Raw genomic sequence first — 17,292 nt, forward strand, 5'->3', positions numbered from 1 at the left:
ACATATCTCACTCTTGGATGGGGAGGCTCAGTGGTGAAGAGAAATAAATCGCCCCAGATAGACTATCTATTCCATGAAGAATTAAGTAAGAGAGCAATGCGATACTTTGGAATTTCTCAGCATGATACTAAACCGCACGTGGGAAAGTAAGTGTCTGAGGACAGTCGAGAGGATTTTGAAAAGTAAGACAAATGCAGGCGGATGCTTCCCAGATACCACAACACTGAGTTATCCCACAAAGATCCCTTCACGCTGAAACATGCATCAGTTGACAGATCAGGGAGCTGCACACGCAAGCCAGAAACCAGCCGAGGTGCCTGCAGGGGCCCCAGTAGGCTCTGGACAGCAAGGCAGACATGCCTAGACAGGGCAAGGACTGGGAGGGCCTCCTTCAGTGGGATGCCATTGTGCAGAGAGAGCAGCTGGGGATTTGAAGGGCTATTGGATAAGCATTTGATGACAAGGATTAAATGTTTGCAAGGGGGAGGGGGTAGTAAGGGGGATTTTCCGGAGCTTTGGGGGAAAATGGCTTCAGTGTTTTGAAAACAAAAAGACAAATATCTTTGTATACATGACCCAAACAATTGCAAAAGCAAAAGCAAATACAAAAAAAAAAAAGAAAATCAGTACTGCAAAATTCCAAAATGTAATGTACATCAACGTACAGGGGGAAATGGCTTCATAAACTGGATGAGTAAATACATTATGTACAAGCACGAAAATGTCGCGATGAAAGCCATTACACTATGTAATTAGTATGTGCCAATAAAAACACTTAAAACTGGTATATTATAGATGGTATTAATCAATGATGCATTAAGTTGTAAAAAAACAGATGGCTCTTAGGCAAGCTCCTTTTTTCCTTCTTCACAAAGAAAATATTTGATTTCAGAAAGGCTCATAGAGAATTAAGGGAAAAATATCAGTAAATAAACACTAATTGATGTTTCAAATCCCTCCAGGCCCTGGTAACCTTCTCTAACTGCCTGAACTCGGAATCCCTCATGTCACCTGTGTGTCAGGCTTCAGTGACAGTCATTTCTCTGTTCATTTGAAAGCCCTGTGGTAGCTGTGATTGGAGAGGACAGACTTGGAGCAATTGTTCCCAGAACCGCACAGTGCTGGCCCTGCAGTCACTCACTCTGTTTGCTGATAGGAAATGGCCCGAGGCGTGGATTATGTAGATTCACTGTCTGGGTAGCTGCCTTCCTTGGCAGTGGCCTAGGGATGCTGTGGCCTCCCAGCTCCTCTGTGTTTAAGGCTGTGGGTGGGTTGCCTTCCAGGGAGCAATGTGGCTGCAAGCAATTGTGAGGCACTTTGCTTTTACCTTGAGGATTCTGGTGGCCCCAACCATGGGAAGGTTACAGTAGCGAAGGAAACCTTCACGAGCACGCTTCACTAGACAGCAACTCTTGGCGTGAGGTGCGTACGCATTTTCCATGTAGTTCCTTAACATTATATAAAAATCCATAGAACCATAGGCACTCTTGTGCGCGCGCGCGCGCGCGCGCGCGCACACACACACACACACACACACACACACACACACACACACACACACACACACACTAATAACTGTAGGCTAAACAATGCGACTCATACCAGCCATATTTTTTTCACTCTTTGAAATTTAATGGCCTCATCAGGACATGCCCTGTGACCTCTCCGAATGTTCTCCTGAATGCAGGCTTTCCACAGTGTTTTTATTGTTTTAAATATATTATTAGCTTTCTGACTTCAGTGTCTGCCCCATTCTCTGACTCTCTAGTGTCTTACTCTGAGCAAATCTCCGAGCCTGCCTAGCGTGACCCTGACGTGTATTTCGGTGGATTCTCCCTTTGTGTCTTCAGTCTGCCTTATGGAGAATGAGTTAGGAGGACTTCTGTACTCTGAAGAAAGTGTGCACATAACAAATGCACATGTATAAGGGGCCCTAAGGGAACACAGTGTCTTTTCAACACAGCCCTGCCTGTCACAGACCTATGGCCTCATAGCAGAATGAGAGGCCTAATTTTGAGCCCAGTAAGGTTTTTCTTCCTTATAAGTCTATCAAAGCCATTATCAAAAAGTGCAATGGGGATTTCAGGGGTGAGGTGACAGACTAGAAACTAGCTCCGTGTGCCCTGTGAATGAAACTGGTCAAGGCAGCAGACTCTGTTGAGAGCACCAGCTTGCACCACCGGCCTGGTTTAGGTGTTCCTGGGAGGAGAACCCAGGGCTCCATGCAATGCCAGGTAGGCAGTCTCCCAACAGAGCTGCATCTCCAGCCACAGATGCTCATTCTGAAGAAATGAGGGGCACTGGCGGGACCACTGGAAAGTGCAAAGCAGCAACAGACCTGGTTCCCAGCTCTTCAAGACGGAACGCATTCTCATAAGCCCTAAATCCAGCCAGGGCTTGGTGTGAACACAACTCTTCCTGCATGGAGGCCAGGTTTGGAGGAAAAAGAAATATCCATTTTGCAATTCCCTCTATCCTAGTGGCATGTAGCCGGGAGCCATCTTGAAAGGGCCCCTGTTGGTTGAGACTGAGCTACTCTGGGGACTTAAAAACAAGAAGCAATTGTAGGTCAAGGAGGCTGGAGACACCCTGCCTCATTGCCCATTGCCTGGGATGGACGTTCAGTAAGAGACATTGAAGGAGAGGGGACACCCTTGACAAAGACATGCTGCTAGGTTAGGCAGCGGGTACGAGGTGTGTGCAGGATGTGGTGGTTGGTGGCCTAACCTCTAGGTAAGGAGCTGAGGCTATCAGGGGAGGCCGACTGCTCTGAGTCCACAGCCTGAGGACTACCTGGTTTCCAGATCTACCGTCTGCCATGTGTGCTTCACAGATGGAGGGACCAAAAGCCCTGAGTTCAGGTCAGCAAGCATTTGGTTTCTGTTCCTTCCTCTGATAGAGCCTTCAATGCTGGGCAGGCTCTGGAAGCAAGAGCTGAGACCGGTTGGCATGTGCTGTGTTCCTTCAGTTCTCATCCTCAGATATCAAAAGCTAGTGGAAGAGGCAAGAGATGGCCTGGCTATGTCGGCCAATCCTGTAACTTTTTTCAAGAAAGATGCTATAAAAGTTTTAAATCTATATTGCAGGGAGGCTAAAGCGTCTGGGCTTCACAAGGAACAGCGGCCCTGTGTCACCTCTCTTTCCATCCCTGCTTTGGCACAGGACTTCATCCTCAAGAATTTGTTCCTGGTTGGGTTGCAACCAGAGTTATCGGAAGATGTAAAATTAGCCATCCAGGAAATAAGGACAAATAATAAAGTTCTTAAACAATCATAAGATGAAGAAAGAAAAATAAAGACATAAAATGAAACATTCATAGCAAGCAGTTGTCGGGAGCAGGAGGAAGGCGACCAGAACAGCACTGTGTCCCCGGTGTCCCTGAGTGTCTGTGAGTAGGTCACAGGGTCACTTCAGTAGACGCAGGGACCCTCGGGCCCATTCAGTGCTTGTGCATGATAGAAAAAAACACTGAGAGTTGATGAGGAAAAGCAACATTTTTCTTTTCCTCCTAGTTCTTTGAGAGTTTCATACAACACGTTTTAATCATAGCACTCCCCCTCCGAGTCCCCCCATCCACCCCCAATACCATTCTCAACTTGTTCAAAGACAGATGGGCTGGCCAGAAACGTTGCATTCAAAAATTACAAGACAATCTTACCTGAACAAAGGGCAGAAAGTTGTCTGGATCCAATGCTTCTGCACTAGAACCCAGAAACTCTCAGGCAAGGAGGGAAAGACGTCTCATCCCCCAACCCCCATGCATGCACACACACTCAAACTAAATAAATCATACAAAGAAAGTGTTTCAAAACATCTTTATGACTATTTCCCAGCAACAACCAATTTTTAAAAAACACTTGTAAAATTGCTGACAATAATATATCAAGGTTTACAATAATCTGGAAATAAATCTCACAAAAGTTGATGAGGACTTTTATTGAGAAATTCTAACAGGATTTTTTTCAAAGGCTAAATAAATGGAAGTGCACTGTGGGTTTACAGGTGGAATGGCCTTATAGAGATATCAAACTGCCTGAGGTTGACTTATGAAGTCCATGAAATTCCAGTCAAAGCCCCATAGAATATGTAATGAGTCTGACTAGCTTTTATCATAAAATCCATATGGAAGAATAAAGGGCCAAGAAGAGTGGGGACATGGTCTGAGGAAGGAAGAGGGAGGGAGACTGGCTATGTATCCCAGTTTTATAACATTATACTAATTAGAACAGGGTGGTATCTATGCAGAGAGGAACAGAGACTTCACAGACCCCAGTGAGGCCCTGGCAGCTGCCTCATCCCACAAGTCACCCAGAGTTCACTGGGTGTCAACGCCAAGGGGAGATGACTGACTCCACATTGGCACGAAGGCATTAACTATTTTCTCAGGAAAATGAAGTCAAAGACACTCCCGACACCCTTCCCAGAATGCATTGCTGGTAGCATAACGAACTATGTAAGATAGACAAGTTCAAGACAGATAAGAACAGAACACTAGCTGAGTTCTTAAAGTTGTGCAGAATAGGCGATCCCTCTGTCCAGCCTGCATGACTCCAGAAACCCTTGGCCTCTTCTATGACACCAGAGTTGGCATTTTCTGCACCACCGCATTTTCCTGCATTTCCCCCTCATTTTTCTGCATTTTGCCACATTTCTGCACCTCACTCACAGGGTGAGTTCCACAGGAAACCTCACAGAATATCTGAGCATCGTAGCAGTATTTGTTAAAAAAAAAAAAGGATTAGAACACAGTGAGACACAGGCAGACAGACTGTAGCACATTCCTGCTGTAGACTACCACACACAACCCTCTGAACGTGTTAGAGCCAACTGCCTGCGGGGAGGGAGTAGGGGTGGAGGCAGAGACTTCCAAGTACTGAGAAACAGGTCTCCAAAAAGAACAGATACCTGAGGAAAAATAGGAAATGTCATTCAATGACGATGACCTAGACTGTGTTGCTGGCAACTGAAACCAGGTTCTTCCTAGGGAGAAATCTGTCTTTAAAAAGGGATCGAATAACCTCATTTGTTGTGTTTTGGATGTGTGGAAAATTTCTCCTAGCTGTTTGGAAGATTGTGGAATCTTTAAGAGGTGGAGCCTTGCTGGAGGAAGTGCGTCATGGAGGGGCGGGTCTTGTGGTTTTATACACCAGCCTCACTTCCTGTTCACTCTCTGCTTCCTGACTGTAGATGCAGTGTGAGCAGCCTAGCTTCCTCTTCAAGTTCAGGCCTTCCCTGCCTACTGCTATATCCTCTACCATGACTGACTATATAGCCTCAAACCGTGAGGGAAAATAAACCCTCCGTCAGGTATTTTATCACAACAATAGAAAAGTAGCAAAGACACCCTCTAAATCCCGAACAATAGACGTTGGAGCAAAAAAACAAAAGCACCTTTTGGTATTAAACTCTGATTAGTTTAGGTTGTGAAGTCGGATGTTGTATATTCTACTTTGTGTGTGTGTGTGTGTGTGTGTGTGTGTGTGTGTGTGTGTGTATAGAGATGTGCATGTGCATAGTCAAGGTCAACCTTGGATGTAATTCCTCAAGATTCATCCACTTATTTTTTGGTAAAGCATCTCTCACTGAGACCTGGGGCTCCCTGATTGGGCTGGGCTGGCCAGCCAGCAAGTTGCATGGAACCCAGCTGTGGCTGGGGCCTCCACAGGATTGGGATTACGAGCACAGAGCACCGTTCCATCCATGCCTTTTGTGTGAGTTCTGGGGATCTACTGCAGGTCCTTGTTGTTTGATAAACACTTTACTGACTGTCATAATTGGGGTTAGCTGTCAACTTGACAAAGACCTAGAGTGACCTGGGAAGAAGAAACCTCAATGGAAGAATTGGCCAGCTCAGAGTGGACTATAGCCATGTCTGTTAAGCAACTGATAATTGATATGAGCGAGTCCAACTCACTAGGAGTAGTTTTATCACTAGACAGATGGTTTGCCCATGGTTCACGGGCATTCTTCCATGACCTCTGCTTCGGTTCCTATCTCCAGGCTCCTGCCTTGGCTTTCCTTCCTGGAATATTGTAAGCTGTAAGTCAAACAAGCCCCGCCTCCCCAATTTGCTTTTTGTCAGTGTTTTATCACAGCCCCAAAAGGCAACCAAAACATTGACTGGGTCAGCACCCCCTACTTCCAAGGTCTTACCATCTGTACATGTCATACTTAACATATATTACCTTGGTAATTAAAACCAGCAATTATCAAGAAGTCTCACCTTTCACTAAGAACCAATAAATGCAAATCACAGTGCTGAGCAACGTAGGTGAGCCAATATGTCAAACGTGTGACTAATATGATAACAACAACATGCCTCGTCGGCCTGCTTAGTCCTCCTTCTGGAAGAAGGCAAAACAGAGCACATGATCTGGAGGCAGCGTCCATAAATCTAAAGTCACTTAGTCCCAAGGAGGAGTTGTGCATGTGTCTGTCTGTGTGCAGAACAACTTGTAGGAGTGGACTCTCTCCTACTGTGTGGGACACGGAGATTGAACTCGGGTCAAAATGCAAGGAGAAAACAGATGGCTCTGCAGATGGCCTGCTAGGTCTGGGGAGCCCTGCTCTTCTCTGGGAATGTGGATGCTGTTAGCACCTACCTGATACCACATGCCTGGGCCTGACAGAATGATGCCCCATGGCAGATGTTATTCCTATCGGCTCAAACGCTAAGTAGGAGAGTTAATAGTATTCATTTCTAGAATCCATTCTGCATGCCACACAGAAGTATAGAACAGAGGAGAAGAAAATATGATTGTAGGGTATATAGATATTTTTGTGTGTGTGCATGTGTGTACATATGTGTTGTGTGTATGTATGTATGTGTTATAAGCGTGTGAGTGTGTGTGTGTGTGTGTGTGTGTGTGTATTCTCACATGCCCATACATGCTTGTGTACATATGTGTGAGCTGCAATCCCAACGGGGCATGAATCACTCGTGAGCTACTAGAGAGCAGCATCATTTCTGACTTGAAGACAAAGGCACTAATTTGATAAGGAGATTATGCGATCGAGATGAAGGAAATGGGGGGTTTCCTGACTAGAAACTAGCCATTGTTAATGGAATCTTCGTCTCACTCCCTGCCACTGCCTCTGCCTCTGCAAACAACAGAGAAGGTGAGGAACGGCTGAGGTCTCAGCCTTCCACGACATTCTTATGGCTTGGAAGGAGTGTAGAGATTTTGAATTTATAGTTGACCAAGAGTCAAAAGTTTATTCGAATACAAAGTTCACTGTGCACAGGTGTCTGTACAAATGTCCAAGGTTAAAACATGAAGTGTTTATGGAAAGAGAATCAACACGGTGCAAAAAAATCTCAACCCTCAAAGGGGACAGAACCTTCCTCAGTTCTTGAGTTCATTCTTACCCATTTCCAGTTGACAGGTTCCTGAACTGACCAGGCTTCTGAGCCACTCCCTGAAACACTGCTATACTGTTAAATTCCTGGGACTAAAATCTCAGAAGGGTTTTCATTTCTTTAGGAAATGTAGGAAAGGAAGAAGTCACCTACTGTAAAACAACTGACCAGATAAAGAATGTTTTCATAGGTGGAAAGTTTATTCTTTCCACACGTTTTAGAATCTGCTCTCTTCTGGCCTGTTAAGGAGTTGGGTTTGAGACACAGTTTAGTCTCAGTGCCTACCAATGAGGAGGAGGTGTCTCAAAGGACCTGTAAAAATATAGTTCAGTGTGTAGTGATGCTATGCGAGTACCAAGACGAAGACCTCTTACAGCTAGCTGCTAACTCTGCCTCAGGGATTGCTGCCCCGAAGAGCTCAGGAAAGCTCTCCGGGACACATATTACAGCTCTGCCTCACTTCTCCCACTCAAGCTGGGATGAGCTAGTGACCTGCCTGAGTGTGACGGTCAGAATGGGCATGGGCTCGGCCCAGATCCTGAGAGATGAATGCAGACAAGTCCAACCGCTCACCACAGTGGACATGTAATAGGAGTGGGAGGCAAACCTCTACTACGATATATACGGGTGTTTGTAACTACCCCAGCCCAGCCCTGCTGTCTGATTCAGGGAGTGACATGTGGGCTCCAGTCTCCAGAATGTAGAAGCATCCTTTGTTAGTCTCCCCCCTCTTCCCAGAAGAAAGTCCACGCATACAATCCTGACTACACTGGAAATTCTGCAGAGCTTGAGTTCCCAGGGGCCAGTTCTACCCCTACCCGCATCTAGATGTGCCCTTAAACCTGAACCAAGGGTGTCGGCTCTGATGTGCAACCTCACCTATGTTTGATCATTGTTGGGTCTCCACTAGGTCTTCTTTTCTCTACAGTTCTCACGGGGCTCCCTGACCCTCTGCGGGCTTGCAGTCAAATCTGTGATATTAGAACATCTGTTTTGCCGTGAACACACATGGCTTTTTTTTTTTTAAATGCAGCAAGCAAGCAGAAGCCCTCAGCTTTGCTTAGACAGGAGACCAGTTTTCAAGGCCTGATGGTGTCACCAGCTCAGGTCCAACCTGTGCCTCACTGCTGGGCCTCTGTACTCCCAGGCTCACTTCAGTTATCGTCACCATCATCTATGGTTAGTTTCTATTCAAAAAGCAGGAATCAAATCCTCACAAACGGGACAGGATGCCCCTCCGGAGCCTGGACTCCTCTTTCCTGTATGCAGGACAACAAATGAGCTCGGCTTTCTGTGGAGCTGAGTCGTCCACTTCCTTGGTTTTCTGCTCATGGGTCCTAAGCCCCCAGCTTGGATCCCCCCAGTGTTTGGCTCAGTTCTGGCAGGCACTCAACAACTGCACAATCGTTAGGGGTGAAAGTTACTTGGGTGTGTGCTATTTCCTTCTGCTCCTTCTTCCATGTGCAAATCTAATTTGTTAAACCTAGCTCTGGTTGGCGTACTCATGGGATATGTTACGGTGTCTTTTTAAAAATAAGTCGCATAAACTGCATCCTGGGTGTCTTAGTTAGGGTTTACGGCTGCAAGCAGACACCATGACCAAGGCAACTCTTATAAAGGACAACATTTCACTGGGGCTGGCTTGCAGGGTTCAGAGGTTCAGTCCATTATCATCAAGGCGGGAGCATGGCAGCATCCAGGCAGGCCTGGTGCAGGAGGAGCTGAGAGTTCTACATCTTCATCTGGAGGCTGCTAGCAGAATACTGGCTTCCAGGCAGCTAGGGTGAGGGTCTTAAGCCCACACCCACAGTGACACACCTACTCCAACAAGGTCACACCTTCTAATAGGCCACTCCCTGGGCCAAGCATATACAAACCATCACACTGGGTCGCCTCGTTTCTTCACGTCCCTGGGTGGAAGGTCCAGAGTTCAAACTCCTCTAATTGGAAATGCTGCTCTCAAATGGGCAGGGCTTCCCGTGGCTCCTGGATTGGCCTGAGCATCCCTTACTCAGGGCATCCCTCGCTGTCCTTCTGCTGGGATGACTGAGGACTAACATCCATTCTTAGCTCCAGGGACCCTTAAGCCCAGCCTATGGGCATGGAGTCTGTGGACAGGACTGATTTCACTCAAAAGAGAAGCCACAGGAGCTATTCAGTTGAACATGAAAACAGATGGCAAATGGGTCTTATTTCCCTACACCCTAGCTGGTCCTTTGGCGGTCTGAATTCCATTCGAGGGTTCCTCATGAGGGAAGTGGTACAAGACAGGCATGGCCCACACAGCTCTGGAACATGAAAAGGTCAACATCTTCTTGCTAGAACCTGGTGCTGTTAATCCATTCTGAAGATGGTCACATCCTGATTTTAAGCCCTACTCTTGGGCTCTGTGTCTACTCCTCCTTCTCCTCCAGTCTCTTTCCTGGCCTGTTCTCTGCCTTTCTCCCATCCTCTCCATCCATTCCTACCCTCTTATGATGAATGACCTTGAGAGATGGATAGTCTAGTGTCTGTCTGTCATCAGTGACTTTGGACAGACCTAGAAGCCACTCTAGGCCACAAGAAAGGCAGTGCAGTCTCTGCAGTAACCTTACTAAGCCAAATATAAAAGTCTCAAAACAAAACACTCAAAAAACGGTTATGTTTAAGACATAACAGGTGCCAAACACAGCACGTGCAAACAAAACTCCACTCGGCAACAGTCCGAGAGGCCTGAGAGAGTGAGAACTTTCTGCTCAGTGTTTCAAAATGATGTACTTTTTGCAATTCGCTGGCTTCAATGTGTCCTCTGTAAACCTCCTTTTGGCAGCATGAGTTTGTCTTGCCTTATAAAGTGCCTGTCTCTATAACCACAGGGAAACATAGAATAAACAGAACTCATGTCTTTACTCCATGCAGAAGAAGATACCGTCCACTCAGACGCTCCAACCTAAAGCCCGGCCACCCTCAGAATCTGCTAGATGAACCGATGAAGAAAAACCTGAGCACCGGGCAGCTTGGAGCTCTCAGCACTAGACAGGAAGTTTGGTGACTTTTCCCAGGCCACAGCCAGCTGCTTAGAGCACATAAATTGACTGGTGGTTTGGGGTTCCATAGACAGTCTTGAAAATCGGATTCAGTTTGTGCAATGGACCACATGACCATTTCGCCTCTCTTTCCCTCTCCACAATACCCCTTTCTCCCCATTCTTCACACCATTGGAAATGGGCGGGCGTGAAGAGCAGAACATGATTGTGGGCCTCATGCGGCCATGAACTAGGACCAGCTGGGAGATTTTCCGGGGCTGTGATCTGGGCAAGGCACACCCTCTAGGAGCAAACTGGAGACAGCGTCTGTCCTGACCCCACAGGGTCAAGGAAGGGTGGAGTGTGGGCCGAGAGAGATCCTGAAGACATTGAAAGTGCACGAATTCTCATTTCTTTCTTTCCTACACCACGAATCTGCAGGAAGTCTTAGTTCTGCATCTTGTGCTTTTCTGCCACTAAGCAGGGCAGTTAGGAACGTGTTTGCTGACTTGGAAGTCATCTTAGGAGACAGAAAATAACTCAAAAGTCTCATGTATGTATCCCCAGAAGGAAGCACTCACATGGCACTGCCGGCTAGTGGGGGGATACCTTCTAAACTGCTTTTATGGGCATCTGGGGAGGGGTAACCTCAGATGCCCAGGGGTCTGATGCGTCAGACCCCCACTAGATCCTGTGTACTGAACTTGGATCACCTAGAAGACCAGTGCATACTCATAACCACTGAGCCATCCCTCCAGCCCCTTCCCCCAGCACCTAAAACAGCCATGAATATCAGTGCTTCTTCCTTTATTATGTCCCCTCCTGGTGTCCTTCTCCATCACCTAGATTATAAAGTCCCAAGAAGAACACCCAGAATACAAGACAAGTCTCACAACTCTTAGTTGAATCAAATACTTGGTGAATCCTGGTGTGTTCCACCCAGTTTCAGAACAGAGTAAGTGTCTTGGGCCACTGAAGGGCATGGTGTAGTGTGTAACCTGTGTCTGGGAGGTTTGTAACTGACACACGAGTTGGGTCACAAGGATGAGGTCTAGCCTGGAGTCCAGCCCAAGATCCAGACTGTGTTACCATAGTATAAAGAAAAGGCAGCTTCCCCAGGACTCTGTTGTTAACCACGCCCTTCTTTATGGGTCTTTGCCTCGGAAAAATCCTCTCCAGACAGATTTGATGCCAAGCAATAAGAATTGAGGTAATGACATAGCATCTCTCATACTGGTCTGGCAAAGGCTAAATGAAGGCATTCCGAGGGTAAGCCAAACTCAGGAAAGCAGAAACCTCACAAAGGAGAGAAGAGTTCATCGGTCAGTCTTAAAGGGCAGCTGGACAGTTAGTAGGGACATTTATTTAAACCTGGACATATTTAGGCTCCAGAGTTCTACTTTTAGACATTTGTTCCAAAGGATCTGCAAGTGTAGGCAAAATGCTCATGGTGAGGAGATTCTGATCCTGGGGCTGCCGCATGCATTGGATAGCATGAGTTTAACTCACCACTGTGAAAACCATGCTCAGGACCTAGTGTGCTCTCTCAGGGACTCGCTGGGGGCTGGTGGGAGCCCGGGGAATGTTCTCTTTTGTTTATTCACGGTTTCTGTTGTTTTCACAAGGGAAAATAAGAGGAATATATTAAAGGAGCCCGCTCTTCTCAGACTCCAGAGGGAAGTGAGGATGATGATTATGGTAATGATGGTGGTGATGATTGTGATTATGACGGTGTGGATGACGGTGACTATTCTTGCTGTAAACTTAAAATAATGCTTCTTTTACCCTGCACTAGATCCCGCACCATACGGCCCAGTGACATCTGTTAGATATCTTTATCTCAGTCAGCAGAGAATCTCACCCGCTTTGCTCCATCCCACATCACACTGCTGATGGCTACTCTCTGAGCCTGGCAACAATCTCTCTACCCATCTAGTTCCCAAGGCAGGCTGCCACCAGGCCAGACATACACATCCCAATTCCAGCAGCCCAGTGTCTCCAGCCACCACATACTCTCTTCAATTCAATTAAATCACCACATGAAAGAACACACAACACAATAACCTCTGATCCAATTGATAAGCTATAATTGCCCACCTAGACAAGATACAGTTGGCTCACCTAGATACACAAAATCTTGTACACATCCATCCCTTAAGAATATTCATAACAACCTGTAAATGCGCAGAGAGGAATCTTAACATCTGCCTCCATGTTCTCTCTCGCTCCAGTCTCCTCCTCCTCTCTAAAACATTTCTCCCGCCTACCCTTCCTCTCGTCCAATGACAGGCCTCATTCTATCTTCTACCTGCCTTCACCTGCATAATGACACCAACCTATAGACTATGATGCGGAAGGGGATGAAGGGGATGTCTATGACAATGATGATGACCGTGATGGTGATTATGCTGGAGATGACAGTGATGATGGTGCCGCCGATGCCTCTGATAATGATGATCACTGTGGCTGTGATGGCAATGGTGCCGGCGGTGGCAGCTATGATGGTGAGGATGTTAGAAATGGTGACTGACTATGATGCCGATGAGGGTGGTGATGGCGATAGTGATGTTGACGACTATGATGTTAATGACTTCAATGGTGATGGTGATTGTGGTGATTGTGATCATGGTGATAACAGTGTTAGTAACTATGGTGATGGTGATGATGGTGACCATGACTGTGATGAGGATGGTGATGGTGACTATGGTGCCGATGACTAATGATAGTTAATGTCTGTGCAGACAGCAACTCAGGTCCCATCTGCCCAATGACACCTGTAATCTCAGCATCATTACCAAGGACGCCTCTTTCCCCTCCTGGCATCCTGGTACCTCCTCTGTCCAATGGCTCTAAGTCCCCTCCTGCAGTTCTTCACATCCATGCTCCAGTGGTCTTGCCCACGGTGCAAGGGTCCACCCTGCCTTAGCCTGTGGTGAACGTGGGTGAGGGCTGGGATTCCCGAAGGATGGGACCCTAAAAAATAAGAGAGCTCTTCTTGCCCTCCTTACCTGGGGTTGATGAGGTTGACCACACAGTGAGCAGCAAACAGACTCATCTCTGAAACCTGTATCCTATATCCAGATCATGGGTTGTTCTGGGGAAAACTAGCCAGGTTTGAAACCAGTTGCAGGTCTGACTCTGTGTCCCTTGCATTGTGGTGAAGGCTGAAGCTGCCTGCTACTGACAGCTTGTTGGGCCCATGGTTGAGATGGCCCATACTTTTCTCCCTAACTAATCAGGACTGTCAGAGATGAATTTGAAAGGATTTATTTTTGGCCAGGTGGAGGAGCCATCTACTTCTCAAGGAAAAGCATTGATTTTAAAGCATGTACCTGGGGATATTGTGACTGAGTCCTGCTGGGACCGAGCCAGCACCCGGGGGAAGCAGTTCCTGAATCGTGTTCACAGACTGCTGAGGTGACGTTGTCCTCAGCCCAACTGTCCCTGTTCAACCCTCATGATTGTGACATGGCTAAGGGTGGCTCCCCAAGAGGAGACTGGGTTGTAGTTTACAGTAGACACCAGTGTGGTCTGGAATTCATCTCCTGTTCAACTCCTGGGGCAGAAGGGAATTTGTTCTGCAGTTGTGTCTACTCATTAATGATGAACAATGAGAGGGAACCGCATGTGTGCTCTACTGCTGACAAGGAGAGGCTCCGTTGCTGTCCCTGATGAGAACAGCTGCCCCAACCCAGGCAGTGGCTGTAAGAAGGAAGAAGGCATCCTCTGAGTTTCTCCTACAGTTCTCTTCACTTACAGCACAATAGTGAGTGTAGCAATAGCCAGGGTACGGGTGGGTAAAGAAAGGGTGGCATGTGGGTGGCATGTATTCACAGCTGAATACTACTCAGCCCTAAAAAAGAATGCACCGTCACCTGGGGATAGCTACCTTAGGCCAAATAAAGACGAGGACAGACAGACAGACACACACACACACACACACACACACACACACACACACACACCACAGCACAGGCTCACATTATGTGTGCAATCTAACACTGCTGATCTTACAGAAGAACAGACTAGAGCAGTGGATGTCAGAGGCTGAGCGGGGATGGGGCTGCCAATGCTCTGGGACTGTCGAGTGACAATACTTTACAATCATTGACTGTGCAAGTCAAAGGAATTTCTCCAGAAGAAAAAGCATTTGACTGTTTTAAATAGAAAGTAACGAAGGAAGTTTGATGTGATGGATGTGTGGCGGCCAGAACTGTTCATTTCACACTACGCCATGTCCTACAAGCCTGCACAATTATGTGTCCAATGAAAATCAGATACACAAAACTAAAGTGGAAGCGGTTTCCATAAAGACAGAGCACAGGTTTGTGGTTTGCAGGGAGTGTACCCTTCACCCCAGTCGAGAGAGCTCTGGCATTCTGGCTGATGTGTATGAGTCCCTAATTCTGGAAGGCCTTCCTCCGCCCTTCCCTGCCCCTTTCCTGTGCGGAAATCAGCAGGTGTGTTTCCTATTTGTCTCCTTGGACTTCCAGCTTCCCTCCAGATGCCAACATGTCCATCACACGTCTCCCAGCCAGCAACACAGAGAGCTCCTGCAGAAAGAGGGGAAGCCAAGTTCATCTACCCCAGGTAGCCACCAAAGAGACCCATCTCCACAAGGGGAGACTCTGCAAGGAAGCCACTCCTGCTGGCTTTCAGCATCGTCACTGCCTCTCCCAGTTGTGAGGGCTGCAGGAGAAGCTGGCCCTCTGATTCTTCCTGATTGTCTGCCATGAGTGAGCTCCTCTCTTCCTTCATAGTACTCTCTCTCCCTGGCCTGGAAAAGCTTCTCACTGACTCCCGTGACTGAGGACCCCCAGACTCACATTGATGACTATAATATATATAATATATAATATATAATATATATATATCTGTCTATAATGATGTCTTCCTTTGGCATGGGCTCAACCACAGACTCTGGAAGATTCTGCCAAAAATGACCCTGGGAGGGCTCCTGCATCCTGGGGTGGATGTTCAGTGGTGCAGAAACCTTATTTCCTACGTTCAATTTGTTTGCATACTCCTTAGCCCCCATGTTCACTGACCCAACTTGGGATTCTGCTCCAGAAACCCAAATCCATTTTCACCACATGGCCCATGGTCCAGGGATGCGGTCCTTCCCCTGCCGCACCTGTGTCTGCCGCCAAGAATTCTGCAGCGGCCTCCTCCTCCCCTAACACCCTCCAGCCCACACATCTTTGAACTTCTATGGAATTTGCATCTGTGACAAATTACTTGCTCTTAATTACATTCTGTCACATTATTCCTGTTGAACTTGGCTGAGAGGCACACTCTCCTCCAAGGCTGACACATCTTTGTTGTGCTTTGCCCAGAGCTGGACAGCTAGACCGGCAACCACAGTGAGCCCTCAGACTTAGGTCATCTGAGCGCCTCCCAGCATGTGCATGAGGGTAACTCCTGTGTTTTCCCAAGTCAATCTTTTTTTTTCTTCACTTAAATGAATTCATTGTTTAAGGAAATTTTTATCACCTCCTGAAATGGAACACTGGTGCTGTTTGCCCTCAGTAGAATCGGGCTATAAAAATAAATTCCATGTAAACAGAGCAATGCTGTTGAATCCCACCTCTGTACATTTGTGCCCTGTATCTGCGTCACCTGGACTTGGAAGCCCAAAGTGTTACAGATATAGTCAAGATTGGCTAAGAGTAAAAGAGAACTCTGGCTCTTTCCAGAAAGGTTGGAAAATAATTTTTAAAAGAGCCCACCCCTCTGAGCCGAGTTCAAATCTATTAGTCAAAAGCCTGGAGATGACCTAGAACCAGCCTTTAGCCTGACATCAGGACCCTCTACACAGGCCCTGATACCCACTGACTGCGCCATTTCATTTAAAAGGATTGAATGATTTTCAAGCAACAAGGTCAAAGTGTTGTCTCATGGGAGCCATACAAAATTCCCCAGGGCTGCCCCGATTATTAGCCTGTGCAGTGGTTTGAAAGTGGGATGTGCCCGACAGGCTCAAGGGTTTGAACACTTGGTCTGGTCCCCAGCAGGTGGCGCTGCTTTGGGGGAGGGGCTGAACTAGCAGAAGTGGGTCATTGTGGGTGGGATCTAAACGCTGTGCTTACCTCTACCTCTGTCCCTTCTTTCTTGGATCCCTCTGATCCTCTGCCTTGTAAGAAGCCTCGGCCCACTGCCTCCAGCAAACGTGGATCATCCCTTGTTATACACACACGTACGCACACACGCACCACGCACCACGCACCACGCACCACGCACCCACGCACCCACGCACCCACGCACCCACGCACCCACGCACCCACGCACCACACATTCACATGTGCCCGTTGCACTATGGTGGACTACTCAAATCCTTCCTCCCTTAAGTTGCTTCTGTCAGGCATTTTGGTCACAAAGATGAGAAAAGAAACTATTTTGCATCCTTTTCAGCCCAGCGAACAGAGCTGCTACCCGATAAAGTGGCCCCGAAGCAAATGGTAGACAGCAAGGTGGGATCTGGCAAGGATAAAAAACAATTCTTCAAGGGTTGGGGATTTAGCTCAGTGATAGAGCGCTTGCCTAGTAAGCACAAGGCCCTGGGTTCGGTCCCCAGCTCCGGAAAAAAAAAAAAAAGAAAAACAAAACAAAACAAAATTCTTCAAAGTTCTGAAGAAGAGAAAGCCTAATTATGAGACTGTCTCAGGTTAGAAGAACCAAAAAGCTTAACGCAGGGCATCACGGCAGCCTTAGTGTCCACAGCATGACAACCAGCTTCCACCCTTGCTGAAACGGGAGTCTCGGCATCGATATTGTCTGCTGAGAAACAGGAAGCAGGGTGGGCTTCAGTGGGAGGAGCTGCCCCGTGGAAGAAAGGAGAGGCCATTGCTGAGGGTCACCTATCCCACAAGCTAGGCTTCCTATCTGTCTCAGTAGCAGAAGCCAAAACCATCATATTTGTGGGCTCAG

The 17,292-nt window shown here is 47.3% G+C and overlaps 1 long non-coding RNA gene across 1 annotated transcript; it reads right to left on the reverse strand.

Moving 5' to 3' along the window:
• Positions 1-12,430: 12,430 nt before the first annotated feature.
• On the reverse strand, positions 12,431-16,582 carry LOC148003843 (uncharacterized). Its single transcript, XR_015629986.1, has 2 exons — positions 16,455-16,582; positions 12,431-14,918 (listed from the first exon to the last, which is right to left on the reverse strand). It is a non-coding gene; the product is annotated as an uncharacterized LOC148003843 (long non-coding RNA).
• Positions 16,583-17,292: the final 710 nt, after the last annotated feature.

This window comes from Rattus norvegicus, chromosome 9, assembly GCF_021556685.1.
Source record: "Rattus norvegicus strain SHRSP/BbbUtx chromosome 9, alternate assembly SHRSP_T2T, whole genome shotgun sequence".
In the NCBI taxonomy this organism is placed as follows: Eukaryota; Metazoa; Chordata; class Mammalia; order Rodentia; family Muridae; genus Rattus; species Rattus norvegicus.